At 40.5% G+C, this 12,515-nt stretch overlaps 1 pseudogene; it reads right to left on the minus strand.

The window, feature by feature from the left end:
* Positions 1-3,427: 3,427 nt before the first annotated feature.
* Positions 3,428-4,295, minus strand: LOC118934011 (protein FAM187B-like; annotated as a pseudogene).
* Between the last annotated feature and the right edge of the window lie 8,220 nt (positions 4,296-12,515).

Here is a 12,515-nt window from a genome sequence, read left to right on the forward strand (position 1 = left end):
AAAAGGATTATCCATCATAACCAAGTGGGATTTATTCCAGGGATACAAGGATGGTAAAATATTTGTAAACCAATCAATCAATGTGATGTACCACATTAACAAAAGGAAGGATAAAAACAGGATCATCTCAACATAATTCAACATCTATTCATGATAAAAACTCTCAACAAAATGGATACAGAGAGAACCTACCTTGACATAATAAAGGCCATGTACAACAAACCCACAGCTAACATCATATACCAATGGTGAAAAGCTGAAAGCTTTTCCTCTAAAATCAGGAACAAGACAAGGATGCCTACTCTCACCACTTTTATTCAACATAGTACTGGAAGTCCTAGCCATGACAATCAGACAAGATAAGGAGATAAAAGGCATCCAAATTGGTAAGAAAGAAACAAAACTGTCACTGTTTGCAGATGACATGATATTATATATAGAAAACCCTAAAGACTCCACCAAAAAATTAGTAGAACTAATAACTAGATTCAGCAAAGTTGCAGGATACAAAATCAATATACAGAAGTCTGCTGCATCCCTAAATATTAACAACGAACTAGCAGAAAGAGAAACCAGGAAAACAATTCCATTAACAATTGCATCAAAAAGAATAAAATACCTAGGAATAAACCTAACCAAGGAGGTGAAAGACCTGTACTCTGAAAAATATAAGTCACTAATGAAAGAAATTGAAGAAGACACAAATAAATGGAAATCTATCCCATGCCATGGGTAGGAAATATTAATATTGTCAAAATGGCCATCCTGCATAAAGCAATTTACAGATTCAATGCAATCCCTACCAAAATACCAATGGCATTTTTCAATGAACTAGAGTATATAATTCTAAAAGCTGAGGGCATTATGCTCCCTGACTTCAAGCTATTCTACAAAGCTACAGTAATTGAAACAGTATGGTACCAGCACAAGAACAGATCAATGGAACAGAATAGAGAGCCCAGAAATAAAACCACACATATATGGTCAATTAATATATGCTAAAGGAGCTATGAATTTACAATGGCGGAAAGACAATCTTTTCAATAAATGGTGTTGGAAAATTAGACAGCTATATGCCAGAGAATGAAACTGGATTACGGTCTAACTCTATACATAAAAGGAAACTCTAAGTGGATTAAGGACCTAAATATAAGACATGAAACCATAAAACTTTTAGAAGAATAGGAAAAAATCTCTTGAACATTAACATGAGCAATTTTGTTCTGGATATGTCTCCCTGGGCAAGGGAAACAAAAGCAAAAATATACAAGTGGGACTACATCAAACTAAAAAGCTTCTGTACAGCAAAGGACACCATCAACAGAACAAAATGGCAACCTGTAGTATGGGAGAATATATTCTTAAATGATTTATCCAATAAAGGGTTAACATCCAAAATAAATAAAGAACTGATACTTCTCAACACCCAAAAAAATAGATAAACATATAAAATGGGTGGAGGACCTGAAAAGACATTTCTCCAAGGAAGAAATATAGGCAGATGGCCAACAGGCACATGAAAAGATGCTCCACATCACTAATCATCAGGGAAAGGTAAACCAAAACTACAGTGAGATATCACCTCACACCAATCAGAGTGACCACTATCCAAAAGCCAAGAAATAACAAGTATTGTTGGGAATGTAAACTGGTGCAGCCATTATGGAAAACAGTATGTAGTTTCCTCAAAAAAATTAAGAACAGAAATGCCAACTGACCCAGTAATCCACTTCTAGGAATTTAGCCAAAGAAAGCAAAATCTCTAACTCGAAAAGATATATGCATAGATGCAAATTAAAACCATAGTTAGGTACCACACATCACTGCATTGGAGAGGATATGGAGAAAAGGAAGTCCACGTGTACTATTGATGGGAATGTAAATCGTGCAGCCACTATGTAAAATAGTATGGAGGCTCCTCAAAAAATTAAAAATAGAACTACCATATGATCTAGCAATTTCACTTTTGAGAATTTACCTGAAGAAAATGAAAACACTAATTCAAAAAGTTATACACACCCCTGTGTTCATTGCATCACTATTTACAATAGCCAAGTTATGGAAACAACCTAACTGTCCATTGATGGATAAATGAATAAAGAAGATATGGTATATATATATATATACAATGGAACACCACTCTGCCATAAAAATTAAATCTTGTCATTTGTGACAACATGGATGGATCTTGAGCATATTATGCTAAGTCAAGTAAGTCAGACAGAGGCAAATACTGTATGATTTCACTTATCTGTGGAATCTGAAAAAAACAAAACAAATGAAGACACAAAGCAAAATTCACAGAGAACAGATTGATGTTTGCCAGAGGGGAGGGTGGGGGTGGCGAAATTGGTGAAGGGGTTCAAGAGGCACAAACTTCCAGTTATAAAATAGGTAAGTCATGGGGATATAATGTACATCATGGTGACTATAGTCATAATATTTGAAAGTTGCTGAGAGAGTACATTTTAAAAGTTCTTGTCACATACACTAAAAAATTTGCAACTTTGTATTGTGATAGGAATGGTAACGACTTATTGTGGTGATCATTTTGCAGTGTATACAGATATCAAATCATTATGTTGTATACCTGGAACTAATATAATGTTATCTGTCAATTAACCCTACATATATACAATTTAAACCATTGAATAAGATCTCAAAATCATGGTATATTAAAATACAGTCAAAGTAAAAACACTGTTTTAAACCCTGGATTATTTTATTTCAAGTACCACTTATTAATTCATGCATTATAAATTCAAAACAAGGACACAGTTTGTGAAAAAATAAAATACCTAGGAATAAATAAAATTTATGTACAACCTCTGCATTAATGATTGCACATTACTGGGAGAAATTAAAGAAAGACTAATAGAATTGTTTGCAATGTTAATGTTCTGGAAGATTAAATATTTAATATATTGATTCTAACTAAATTTATTTTTAGATTCAATGAAGGTCCAATTTTTTTAATTAGATTTTTTTGGATGGTTACTACAAGTTGATTCCAAAATTTTTATACAAAGGGCCAAAAATAACCAAGATACTCTTAAAGAACAAAAATTGGAAAATATATACTACCAGACATAATGACTTACTAAAAGGTATAATAAAATTAAGATATGGTGGTTTTAGTGCTAGGATGGACAAATTATATCAGTCAGAGTCCAGTGAGGGGTTAGAAAGCACATTAGTGTCTATGTTGGCATGAGCATGGGATGGAATGTCTTGTCTCTAGGTTTTACATTTGGTTTCCCCCTGAATATGAGGAACTGATAAGAGCAGAGACTAGGTCTTCATTAGTCACCACTGTGTCCCCAACTTCACTGGCCCAGGGCCTGGCTCAGAAGGGGCACCAGAGAATTCTTGCTGAATGAACATATGAGCAAGCCTTTCTGCACCCACTGACCATGGCTGGGAGAGAGAGCCTGCTTTCCCATTGGAAGGCAAACCCCTGGCCCAGGTAAGCACAGGAAATGGGCAGATGCCCTGGTCCAGTCACCTGTAGATGGAGGCCAAGGGGCAGGTGAGCCACATGTTGTTGGTCAATTTGCCCAACTGGTAGATGTCAGAGATGAAGTACAGCTGGTGGATTTCCTTGACATGGTTGCTGAGTATGACAGGTTTCCAACTGCAGCTCAGGCCACAGTGAGGCTGTACTGCACCTTCTCTGTCCTCAGATAGAGCCAGCAGGGCATGGGTTCCTCCCGGGCCTCCTCGATATAGCAGCACGCCAGGCATTTGTGCTCTGCCGGCTCCCCACAGCGGTTACAGTCCTGCCAGGGCTCCCAGCGGGTGAAGATAAGTACACTGCCACCCAGCCTCAGGGTCTCATTCTGCAGGGGCTCTTGGCCCAGGTCTTTGTGGGTAATATGCAGGGTGGTGACATCTTGGAAGTCAATCTCATACTCTACCACAAGGCACTGTCATTGTCCTGGCAGCGATAGAGGCCTGTCTGGGAGGGCTGAGGGTTGGTCAACAGGAGACTACCCCCAGGGCAGTTTCTTTATATTAGGCACTGAGGACAGCAGCAAGCGATCCTCCTCCAGAATGCCTTGGGATGGTCACACAGCAGGACAGCGCTATTGCCTGAGAGTAGGGCCTGCTGGCAGAGACTCTTGTAAGTACAGCTGACTAACATGTGGGCTCGCAGAGCGGACAGGGAAAGGCTGAGCAGCCACATGGTGGCCAGCATGGTAGCCTGACTATAGAAGGAGGTTGGGAACTACTCGGGCATTGTGGAGTCACCCCCGGAACTCAGACATCGGCCGGGCAGTGGAATGGACCTTGGTTCACTGCACTTCCAGGAGTGCGACTCAGTTCAGGTAATCAAATAGCCTTATGTAAATCACAGGATCAAAACCTCAAATATCCACAAGAGCTGGTCCGGAAACAAAATGAGTGAACCTAAGTCAGAACAAGTGAACTAAAACCAAATTATGTGTCCTCCACATACCCAATATACATTGATGGAACAGGACAAAATGGCTTCATGTGCATCAGAAAGGGGAAGAAAGGGAGACACAGAAATCGCTGGTCTGTACCATTTATGAAGTCCAGTGAGAAGGTACTCCAAGGACCTCCTGGCTTGTAGCTGGGGAGAATTCCATAATTAGCACCAAATCACCCCTCATTGTTGGTGTTGGTGAGGGAGCTTCCCAAACTTTTGTTCTCTGTGGCTCATGTCTCCTCTCTACAGGGAATGAACCATCTCTTTTCCCATTATCCTCTTCAGCAACATCTGAGGTGGTATTGGAAGCTGTCCCTGCCTGCACACATGTGCAAGTTTCTTATCCTGTTTTCTGTCTCCCAAAGCTGAGACCCAAGGATTCTTATAAGCCTCCAGTCAACTCCATGTGCAAAAGCCCGCATCCAAAGTTCTATTCAAGATTTGTTTTTATTTCTCTTCTCTCTCTCTGTGTCCCTCCCTCCCTCCTTCCTTCCCTCGTTTGCTCTCTCTGTCATCGCAGTTACTTTACAGTCTATCAGGCATCCACGGAGAGCCATATTCTTCAACTCTATTTCACTGATCCGTTTTTGTATACCTGGGAATATCTTAAGGATTGTCTTAAGGGTCTTAATTCACTCAGGGATTTTAACAATGGTTAATAATGATTTGATTAGCACTATACCCTTGATTTTATCCTTGACAAAAGCTAAGTTGTAATTGGGCTTTGTCTCTCAAGGGCCTTCCCAATTTTCAGACAACTTTGGCCAACATTCACTCCTACTTCTTCCCCTAATGTGAAAGTTATTTAAGTACATTATCTGCCTTCCAAAGTATCTCAGGCAACAGTCTCCATCCTTCCGGTTTCAAATAAGTTTTCTTGTTCCCTTTGCTTTGTGTCTAAGCCAATGCCATGTGTTTTTTGTTTGTTTATTACATTAGAACCCCATTCCTGATATGAATTTCTGTATCACTTATGATACACTATTTGCTATTATAATAAACTTCTCCAAAATCTCAATATCATAAAAAAAAAGAAAGGTTTGCTTCTCACTCGTGCTCTATGTCCATTGTTGGCATTATAATCATTCAGGGATCTAGGGTGATGGAGCGACTGCCATTTCAAACATTTCCAGTTTCATGACACAGGAGGAAGAAAGAGAGCTCTATAGGATTTCATGTCTACAGTTAAATGCTCTGACCTTAAAGGACACATGTCGCTTGCCCACAAACCATTAGCCAGACGTGGTTTGACTAATGTACCACCGAACCACCAATCCACCAACATGACAATGGAAATGGAATTCTATGTCCAGGAAACATTGCATAAATGGCAGTCAGAAATGATTACCACAGCTAATGTCTACTACAAGGAATGTTCTTTTATATTATCGAGTTCAAACCATTTCCATAATCCTCCATCACATTACTCCTAACAGCTCCATTGGCCAGGATTAGGTGCCATTTGCAGATCTAAACCAGTTCCAGAAAGGAAAGGAAATTTCTATGACTGGCTTAAGAAAATCAGAATATGTTCTCTAGCACTGGGGAGATACAATCTTCCCTGGCCACAGAAGTCATTGAAAACTCAAACAAAACAAGCGCTTTGTAGGCAGGAGAGATGTAGAAGAAAATGCTTCTTTGGTGTAGCCAACCATGTCTGCTATAGCATCCACTGATGGGAAATCCAAGCTGTACCAGGGTTGTGGTAGGCACCGTGTAAGCTACATGACCTTAGGCAAGTTGCTGAGACTTGCTAAGCCTTAGTTTTCTCATCTGTATAACAGGGACATAAGACATAAGAACTCTCCAAACACAAACTATGGTTGATACAAAGCTTTCAGGAAATTACTCATGTCAAATTCTTGGTACAGTCTGGGTTTAGAACAAGACAGTGGTTGGGATCATGAGAATGTGGCCAAGTGGTGTCAGTCCCAGGCTCTGGGATCAGTTTCATCTCTTGGTCAACCTTTCATTAGAGTAATTTAGGTCTAGCAAGTTCACCTTCTTGTGCCTGGCACATTCATTTACTCCATGAATAAGTATTGCTTAAGGGTCCAGGCTAAGTCCCTGCCTTCTTGGAGTTTAAATTCTAATGGGGATGTATTAATCAGGGTAAGTTAAGTTATGCTGTGTAACAAAATAATTCTGGAATCTCAATGGCTTAACACAATTTTCTTTTTGCTCATGCTACATGTCCAGTGTTGATTGGTGGACAGCTCTGCTCCACACAGTCCCTTCAAATGCCATGGCTGATGGAGGCTGCATTGTCGGCAACATGGTCAGTTGCTATGGCAAAAGAAAGGAAGCTAGTGAGTCATGCACTGACAATTAAATGCTTTGGCCTGGAAGCAATCTACATTACTTTTGTTTGCAACCATTAATTAGAATTAATCACATAACCTCACCTGACTACAAAGGTACTGGGAAATGTAGGGGACCACATGGAATATTTGCTGAGCAATGTTTTCTTTGCTTTGGAAGAAGATAGATGGTAAACAAATAAATGACTTATAAAATATTGGGTCATATAAGTGCTTTGAAGGAAAAATAAGGGAGAGGGAGATGGGGATACTTTATGGGCTGAATTGTGTTCCCCAAAATCCATATGTAGAAACCCTAACCCCAGTATCTCAGAACATGACTTATTTGGAGCTAGGGCATTTAAAGAGGTAATCAAGTTGAAATGAGGTAAATAGGGTGGGTCCTAATCCAGTATGACTGGTATTCTTACAAGAAGAGGAGATTAGGACCCAGACAACACAGACAGAGGAATGACCATGTGAGGACACAGTGAGGTCATCTGCAAGCCAAGAACCAACCCTGCCAGCATCTTGATCTTGGACTTCCAGCCTCCAGACCTGTGAGGAAATGAATTTCTGTTATTGAAGCTACCATGTCTGTGGCATTTGTTATGGCAGCTCTAGAAAACTAATATAGAGACTATTTTAAAGGGAGTGAGGAGAGAAAGCTTCTCTAAAGATGTGACATTTGAGCAGACCCACATAAGATGAGCCATGCAGAGTACAGAGGAAGCAAGGGCTGGACTAAGCACACATGCAAAAGCCTTGAGGTAGGAACATACCTGGCATGTCAATGCTTTTCAGCCAAAGACCATCCAGACCACACGTGTGGGTGCACAAAGCTGGGTTTATTGACTAAATGCAGTGAAGGAGGATGTACACCATGGGGACAGTGCAGTGTCTCAGTAAGAAGGTATTAGAAAAGACATAGAATTTAGGCTTATGCTATATGGTTCAGGGAAGGGTTTGAGGAAGTGGGGATTGGAGTGAGTGTTGCCAAAAAGTGGGAGTAATTCTATATTATCTAGAAGACAAGAAGAAGGTAGTGAAGCTAAATTAGCAGTCATTCAAATTAGCTGGGAGAAGGGGATACTTAGTATTTTTGGTTTTGGGCAATGTTCCTGTTTGTCTGTGTTAAGACATGAGTGCTCTCGTCTTTTTCTTCATCCATCAGTTACCCAGAGGCCTTGTGTGATATTGGTGTTCTGGGAATTGTTTGTGTTCAACAGGAGAATACCATGACCTAGTTATGAGTTCTAGGCCAGCTCCTACCCGCAAAACCAACACCCAGTTATTAGTGTCAGGTCAGCTCCCAGATAACAGGGCCTGCTTTCTTTTTCTTACATACTTGAGGAACTACAATGAAGCCTCTTCCTGAAATGGAGGCCTTGTCAAATGGCTTTTTCTCTGAACCAGTTTCTTCATTTTCAAAATAGGAATGTGAATGGCACTGGCCACACAGGATTCTTATGAGGATTTGATGAAATAATGTACATAAAGTGTTCAACCAGTGCTATTATTTGGGAATGAGCAATAAAGATCTTGCCATTTATATACCAGGGTTCTGTGTTCTCACTGCAGATTACTGCTTCTGATTGCAAAAGCAGATCACAGGCAGGCCACCATTGTTCAGCCACCACTGGATGAAGTGGATTCCAGGAAATTTCAAGGGAAACACTTTGGGTTTTCTCCCCTTTTCCCCCTTTGGGAGTCAGACATTTAGGGAGTTCAACATTCATAATACAGGAGAACGTAGAAAATCATTGCATTAGTCCACAGAAAGATGCAAGTTCAGAAAATCATTGCATTAGCCCATGGAAAGATGCAAGTTCAGAAAAGACATGAGATGACCTTAATTTTCTATCTCAGGCTGATCTCTAGCACAGGTACACCCTGTCACAACAACAAACAACAAATGTTTAAAATATCAAAAGACAGCAAATCCTGGGGAAGGAAGGAAATATGATTTCCAGAGTTAGATTATAAGATTCAAATGTCTCTTCAACAAAATATCACAAGGCATAAAGAAATAGGAAAGTGTGGCCCATTAAAGGAGAAAACATCCTTGAGGAAACCTGGGTAGCAGACATACTAGACAAAGACTTGAACACAGTCTTAAAATGCTTAAAAAGCCATAGAAGACATGGAGAAAACTAGGAAAATGATGTTGTGAACACAATGAGAATATCAATAAGGTGGTAGAAAACATAAAAAGGAACCAAAAAGAAATCCTGGAGCTAAAAAAAAATACAATTACTGAAATGAAAAACTCAGTAGAGGAGCTCAAAAACAGATGTGAGCCAGCAGAAGATAGAATCAGTAAACTCAAGGACAGGACAATTGAAAGTACTGAGTCTGAGGAACAGAAGGAAAAAAGACTGAAGAAAAGTGAACAGAGCCTGAAAGACCAACATACATAATGTTGGAGTCCTAGAAGAGGAAGAGAGAAAGCCACAGAAAGAACTAAACAGTTAAAGAAACAATGGACAAAAACCTCCCAATTTGATTAAAAATTTGGTAAATAACCACAGGATTATCTCAATTGATGAAGTTGGCATTTGACAAAATCCAACATTCTTTTATGAAAAAAACCTTCAGAAAACCAATAATAAACGTAAAATTCCTCAACCTGATAAAAGGTATGGAAAACCCACAGCTAACTTCATACTCAATGGTGAAAGATTGAGTATTTCCCTCCTAAGGTCAGAAACAAGACAAGGATGCCTACTTTCACTGTTGTAATTCAACATTGTTTTGGAAGTCCTACCCACAGTAATCAGACAAGAAAAAGAAGTAAAAGCATCTAAATTGTAAAGGAAAAGGTGAAACTGTCCTCATTCACTGATGACATGATCCTATATATAAAAATATCTACAAGAAAGCCACTAGAACTAATAAACGAATTCAGCAAACTTGCAGGGTGCAAGATCAACACACAAAAATCAGTTGTGTTTCTATACAGCAGCATTGAACAATCTGAAGAGGAAATTAAGAAAATTCTCCATGTAAATTCCACTTACAATAAATCTAACTAAGGACGTGAGAGACTTGTATGCTGAAACTACAAAATATTGCTAAAAGAGATTAAAGAGTATCTAAATAAATGGAAAGACATTCCATATTCATGGACAGGATGACTTAACTTTGTTAAGATATCAATATTTTATCACCCAAAGTGGTATACAGAGTCAATGCAATGCCTAGCAAAATCCCAACAGCCTTTTTCAAAGAAATGGAAGCAAATCTTCAAATTCATATAGAATTGCACTGAACTCTGAATAGCAAAAACAACCTTGAAAAGGAAGAATGAAGTTGGAGGACTCATACTCCCAACTACAAAACTTACTCAAAGCTACAGTAATCAAAACAGTATGGTACTGTCATAAGGGCAGATATATAGACCAATGGAATAGACTTGAGAACCCAGAAAAACCCCTCATATATATGGTCAATTGATTTTTGAAAAAGGTGCCAAGATCATTCAATGGGTAAAGGACAGTCATTTCAATGAATGGTGATGGGAAAACTGGAACCACATGGAAAAGAATGATGTTGGGCCCTTACCTTATACCATATACAAAAAAAGTTGACTCAGAATTGGTCAAAGACCTAACGAGAGCTAAAATTATAAAACTCATAGAAGGAAATATTGGGGAAAATCTTCATGACCTTGGCTTTGGCAACGATTTCATAAATACAACACCAAAAGCAAAGGCAACAAAAGAAGAGATAGCTAAATTGAACTTCATCAAATTAAGAGCTTTTGTACATCAAAGGACACTATCAATAAAGTGAAAAGACAACCTACAGAATGGGAAAAACATTTGCAGATTATGTATCTGACAAGTGATTAATATTCAGAATATGAAGAGAACTACAATTTGACAACAGAAACCCAAACAACCCAATTAAAAAATGGTCAAATATTTGAATAGACATTTCTCCAAAGAAGATACACAAATGGGCAAGACGCCTATGAAAAGATGCTCAACATCATTAGCATTACAGAAATGCAAATCAAACCCACGATGAGATGCTACTTTGCATCAACTTGGACGGCTATAATAAAAAAAAAAGGTGGGCGGGGGGATGACAAGTGCTGGTGAGGATGTGAAGAGACTGGAACCCGGTGGGAATGTAAAAGGTGGAGCTATGTAGAAGACAGATCTTTACGATTAAAAATAGATTTGCCATAGGACCTAGCAATTTCAAAAGAATTGAATGCAGATATCTGTACACCAGTGTTCATAGCAGAGTTATTTACAGAAACCAAAAGGTGGAAACAACCAAGTGTCTAACAACAGATAAGTAGATACACAAGATGTGGTATACACATACAGTGAACTACTATTGAGCCATAAAAAGGAATGAAAATTTTATTTATTGAATGGACCTTGAAAACATTATGCTTAGTGAATAAGCCAGACACAGAAGGACAAATCTCATATGACCCCACTTATATGAGATACCTAGAATACACAATTCACAAAGAAAGAAAATAGAATGCAGGTGACCATGGGCTGGGGTCAGATGGGAATGGGGAGCTATTTTTTAATTGGTGCGGAGTTTACGTTGGGGATGATGAAAAAGGTTAAGGTATAGATACTTGAGGAGTACACACATTGTGAATGTAATTATTGACACCTAAATGCACACTTACAAATGGTTAAAGTGATATTATGGAATGTGTATTTTACCACAATAAAAAGTGAAGTGGAGGGGGAACGTGAAAGGGTTAAAATTTAAAAGAAGTGGCCAGGGAAGGTGCCATTGCAAAGGTGACCTTTAAGTAATGCCCTAAAGGAGGCGGAAGACATTTTCCAGCTGCTGGAAAGCTGTTCCGGAGAGGGAATAGTAACGGCAGTGGGTGAGAGGTGGGAGTGTGAGGGGCATGTTCCAGAGCAGCGAGGAGGCCAGTGTGGCTGACGTTGAGAATGCCAGGGGGAGCGCGGAAGGTGGTCAGAGGGATCAGGCCACTGTAAATATTTTGGTTTCTGCTAAGAATGGGAGCCACAGGAAGGTTTTGAGTGATCTGACTTGAGTTTTAACAGGATACTATCGAACCAAACATTCCTGGGTACCTAGACAGTGGCCAGTTTAGGCCAGGGAGCCTCTCGGTCGTCGAGGAAGGGCCTAGTGTTCCACAGACAGCGCTACGCAAAGGCGCCTTCGGGAGGCAGCAGAGCTGCGCTGAGCTCCCCGCCATCCAGCTTCCTCGCCTCGCCCCGCCCCGCCCTAGGACGCAGGTGGCCCAGTCCTTGGGAAACTTTTGGCGGAAACCCGTCCTACTCCCGCGTCTCCGCTCGGCCCCTTTAAGAGCCAGTTTCCGGAGGCCTGACCTGGGGCGAGGGGTGCCCGGGGGCCGAACCACGAGCTGGGAATGGGGAGGGAAGTGGAGAAAACTTCCAAAGTAGAATCTCAACTTTTCCGGGGCCGGATTCCCCTCAGGCGTCCCTAAGGGGTTCTTCCTTTCCGTGAACTTCACTTGGTTCTTTAAATCATCAAAGTGGGAGGCACAAAAGGCCCACAGCGCCTCTGTCACCCCAGACAGGAGGAACCCCGGAGCTAATGGAAAAGTCAACGCCCTCCACCGGCCTCTCCCAGCCCGAAGCCCGCTGAGACTGGCCTATCCCCACAGGGTGTACCTAGGCTGGTCCATCGCCAGCCGGCAAGAGGGGTGTGGGCAGAGAGGGAACAGGTGCGCGGCAGGACCCGCCCCTTCAACAGGTGAATCACTCCAACTGAGTCTCGGTTCTCGTGAG

The sequence above is a fragment of the Manis pentadactyla genome, chromosome 15, assembly GCF_030020395.1.
Source record: "Manis pentadactyla isolate mManPen7 chromosome 15, mManPen7.hap1, whole genome shotgun sequence".
In the NCBI taxonomy this organism is placed as follows: domain Eukaryota; kingdom Metazoa; phylum Chordata; class Mammalia; order Pholidota; family Manidae; genus Manis; species Manis pentadactyla.